Genomic DNA, 4,857 nt, shown 5'->3' on the forward strand with positions numbered 1-4,857 from the left:
AAAAAAAAAAGAATCTTAGTATAGTGCTTGTCAAAGTATTTTGCATGTTAAGCATTCAAATACCATTACCTAAAACAATCACCCAGTTGACTGTAGAGTAAATTGGATTATGAGACAAGAATAGACTATTTACGAATCATTATTCCTTATAGACAAAAAATTAAAGAAAATAATCCAAAGTTTCTGTTTCAGTTTCATATCTCATTTTATATTTCTATAATTATTCCCTCGTACATAATGCATTAAGATTCCCCACTTACATACATCCTTTATTATCTTATCACACTCCTATTAATCCTACTCCTGCCTTCCAGTCTGTTTCCCAGAACCATGAGTCTGGACAACAGTTTCATAATATATTCATATTTAACTTAGCATTTTGCCTGACTTTTCCCTCAATTGGATATCAAGTTCAAGTCATTATCACATCAGAAGGCATAGTTCTATGGAAATGTACAATTATTGACTGCTAAATTAAGGCATTAGTACACAGGTTTTACTAGCTGTGGCAAAGCAGTGATACTTATAATTTCCAGTGGAAAGTAAATGTTGAAGTAAGTATGGTTTAACATAATTCTATTTAGTATTGCAGAGATGCATTGTCTGCTAAGTAAATTCGTTCACCACCATCCATGCCAAGACACTTTCGTGTACAGAATTTATGTATTATTTACACACGTGTTTCCTTTGTGCCAGGGACAGACTTGTCAGCAGTCAGACTTGGCCTCTACTGAGTGAAGGCAGTGAAGGGTAGGCTTGCCACAGCTCTCCATGAAGTTTCTTGAAAACCCGATCCCGTGTCACCCAAGAGCCCATGAAACATGAGCAGTAAGAAGGATCACTGATAATGAAGTTCTGGCAGGCAGCCAAGCTCACTGCAGCAATGCCCTGCTCACTTTAATGCAGCTCCACTGGGCTGGATACATGTGGAGGATGGATGGCGGCAGGATGCTGGAGCAGCTGCTAGGTGTGAATACCGTGACATTGGCTAAAGAGTTACTGAACATTGCCGAGAGACATTCCCATTCTGTGCGGTCATACATTAATACAGTCTAAAAGTATCAGACTGCTTATTGCAGTCTATAACTTTCAATTCAAAAAGGAATTTTCCATAAAAAAGGTAGGAAGAAAAAATAAATTCCTTTCTTAGAACACTAAACTGATTTGTTTTTATGTATACAGCCTTAAACCTCAACAGACAGACAGGTGTCTAAATGTTTTGATTCTTTTCGTCTATAAAATCCACAGGACGTACATTTCTGTTCTTCAGAGTAAGTTTTTAACTGCTTTGTAAGATATCATATATCAGTGTGAGAACAATCATGGCAGCACCTCCGCAAGGCAGTGGAAGAAAAGAACAACTACAGATGAAAATTCCTTTACCCTGTCTAATAATTAAGTCTCCATGTTAGGTATTGTACATGTTTGAATAGTAAATTAGTCTTCCGTTGCTAGTCAGTCCTGATGTCTTTGTTTGACAGCCTAATCACTATGCTAGTAGAAATACACAGAAGAACGTTCACTGTTGAGAGGAAAATCGGTGTTACTAAATGTTCATTGTTTAGTACTGTTATCATAAAGTATCACAGGTCACAGACTCATTTAAGAATGGTGTAGAACTAAAACAGAGACCAAGGAAGAATATGTACAGGATGAGAGATTAGAGAACACTCATTTGGGAATGTCTTTACCAAACTCCTTCTTTCAGTATTCAGGGAGCTTAAAGAAGAGGAGGAAGGAAACTTATAAGAGATAGAGGTGATAGATGACTGCAAAGGTGGTTTCTTCTAGACATAAAAGAACTGATAAAAGTATGAACTCACATAGACTGAAGCAGCATAGACAGCACTGGCACAGGTCCAATCTAGATGGGGTACCAGTGTTGAGAGTGGAAATAGACCCAAGCTTCCATCTTTAACCAAGAGGCTAATAATAATTTACATCTGATTGCAAAGGGAAAGTTAGTTTTTTTCCACTGGATTCCCAATGAGTATAATAAGACATGTAAGGGTAGCCTCATGTCTACCAGTAGAGGGACAACACAAATGCTCTTAATGGTACTTCCGTAGACTTTTTATCTCATATTGTTTTGCTTGAGTATATTTTGTCTTTGTCTTACTAGCATTTTGCTTGGTTATTATGGTTTCTGATTTTGTGTTATTATTTATTTTGAGTTATATGTAATTGTGCTGTTTGTTTTTCATTGGTTTGCTTATTATGTATTTTTGCTTCTTTCCTAGTTTTTTAGCTTTTCTAAAGAGGGAGAAAATGAGAGGGAGAAAGAGAGAGGAAGAAAGAAATAAAGAGAAAGGGCATGGAAAAGGGTGCATTCAGAGGATTTGGGAGGAGTAGCAGTACAGAAAATTCCACTCAGAGTATAATGTATGAAAATTTTTTGTCAGTGAAAGTAGAATGACTTAGTCTTGTTTCCATGCTTGAAGTCAGCTGATTATTGTGTCTTACATGAAGGTATACGAATTTGACCACATCACATGTATGTACAAAAGAGAAGCACAAAACATCTGATAAGAAGAGTAGAAAATTAAGAATTTTTAGTAGTTAGATTTGAAGTAATGGTTGGGCTATGGTGGCACGTGCCTTTAATCCCAGCACTCAGGAGGCAGAGACAGGTGAGACAGGTAAACCTCAGCAGTGAGTTCAAAGACAGCCTGGTCTACAGAGCAAGTTCCAAGACAGCTAGTAACACAGAAAAACCCTGTCTTTAAAAAAAAAGCAAACAAAACAAAACACCCAACCAAGCAATCAAACAAGAAGAATTGAAGCAATGGTCCAAATTATTACAGTGTATGACTCTCATAAATAAATAAAAAAACAAGAATAGTATGATTGACAGAAAATATGGTACATTTACACAATGGAGTACTAGTCAGCAATAAAAATCAATGACATCTTGAAATTTGTATGCGAATGGATGGAACTAGAACAAAACCATCCTGAATAAGGTAACCAGACTCAGAAAGATGAACATAGTATGCACTCACTCATAAGTGGATACCAGCTGTAGAGCAAAGGATAAAAAGCCTATAATAGTCCATGATTCTAGAGAAGCTAAGTAACAAGGTAAACCCTAAGAAAAACATATATAGATCTACCTGTAAAGGTGAAATAGAAAAATCTCTTGACAAAATTGGGAACATGGGGGTGGGTGAAGTAGGGAGGCCAGAAGGGGAAGACAAAGGGAAAAGTGGAAGGGGGCTAAGAACTTGAGAGAACAGGATAGTCAAGATGGAGGAAGGACACAGATAAGAGCAAAGAAAGAGACATTTTGATTGAGGGAGCCATTATGGAGCTAGCAAGAAAACTGGCACTAGAGAAATTCCCAGGAATACACAAGGATGACCCCGACTAAGACCCTAAGCAAGAGAAGAGGGTGCCTGAACTGGCTCTAGTCAGATTGATGAATACCTTAAATGTCACCATAGAACATTCATCCAGCAACTGATGGAAACAGGAGCAGAGACTTGCGTCTGAACACTGGACTGTCCCAAAGTCCAGTTGAAGTGTGGGAGGAGTGAGTGTATGAGCAAAGAGATCAAGACCATGATGGGGACACCCACTCAGTTTACCTGAGCTAATAGGAACTCCTCAACTCCAGCTGGACAGGGAAGGAACCAGCATAGGACAAAACTAGACCCTCTGAATGCAGATGACAGTTGTATGGCTGGGACAGATGACAAAGGCGCTGGCAGTGGCACCAGGATTTGTCCCTACTACTTGTACTGGCTTTTTGAGAACCCAATCTCTTTAAATGGATACATTGCTCAGCCTAGATGTAGTAGAGAAGGCCTTAAGCCTTTCCCAAAGCATGTGCCTTACCCTCTCTAAGGAGTGGATGAGGGTGGGGTGCAGCAGAATGTGGAGGGAACAGGAGGAGGGGAGGGAGTGGGAACTGGGATTGATATATAAATTGAAAAAATGATACTTTGTTTTCTTTTTAAAAAATAAAAAACACCAATAATTTAATAATGTTATAGCTGAATAATACTACCTTTAAAGACAGTACATAGGGAGAGACAGACAGACAGACACACACAGATACAGAGAGAGTCAGAGACAGAGAAAGGCAAAGGCAGAGAGACACAGAGACACAGAGAGATGGAGACAAAGAACAAAATTAATGGCTGTTTTTAATCTGAATATTAGTAAATTTTTACAATATTTTGCATAGTCTCCATAATTATTAAGTAATATTGATGTTAGGTTATAGGTATCTCCTACTATAGTATAAGATCATATAATATTGTCAGTGCAATCTGCTGTGGTTTGGATGTTAGCAGCCCTCAAAAACCCATGTCCTCCAAGCTTGGTGACCAGGTTGGTAAAATTAGCAGATGGTTGAGGGTTTGCAGGTGGACCAAGGAGGTCTTATTTAGATCATGGCATGGCTGAGGGATTGTCTCTTTCTTTGCCTCCCTTTTGCTTTTTAGCCATGAAGTCTGGAGGCTTGTGTGTTTTCTACACGCCTCTATCAAAAAGTAATGACCTCTCAAAGGCTGAGGCCTCAACGACTGGAGGCTCTGAGACTGTCATCCAGTCCGAGACTTCTTTTCTTTGTAAGTTGATTATCTCAGGTATTAGTTATAGTGACAGAAATGTGTCTAACGTCTTTATTTTTGCTTTATGCTCAATATCAATTAAGTAGCAAACCACAACTAATTTATTTTAGAATCATGATCGTATTTGAGATAAACATACTAACATGTTTTCTAGTTCATGCTTGATGCTTAGGTAGGATTAATTAGATAAGATACTTTTAAACAAATGTCACAATTTGAGCCTTTTATGCACTCATGCTTTTTAAATGCCATTCCATCTGCCTGGCACGTTACCGTTCAC

Source organism: Microtus ochrogaster, unplaced genomic scaffold, assembly GCF_000317375.1.
Source record: "Microtus ochrogaster isolate Prairie Vole_2 unplaced genomic scaffold, MicOch1.0 UNK6, whole genome shotgun sequence".
Classification (NCBI taxonomy): domain Eukaryota; kingdom Metazoa; phylum Chordata; class Mammalia; order Rodentia; family Cricetidae; genus Microtus; species Microtus ochrogaster.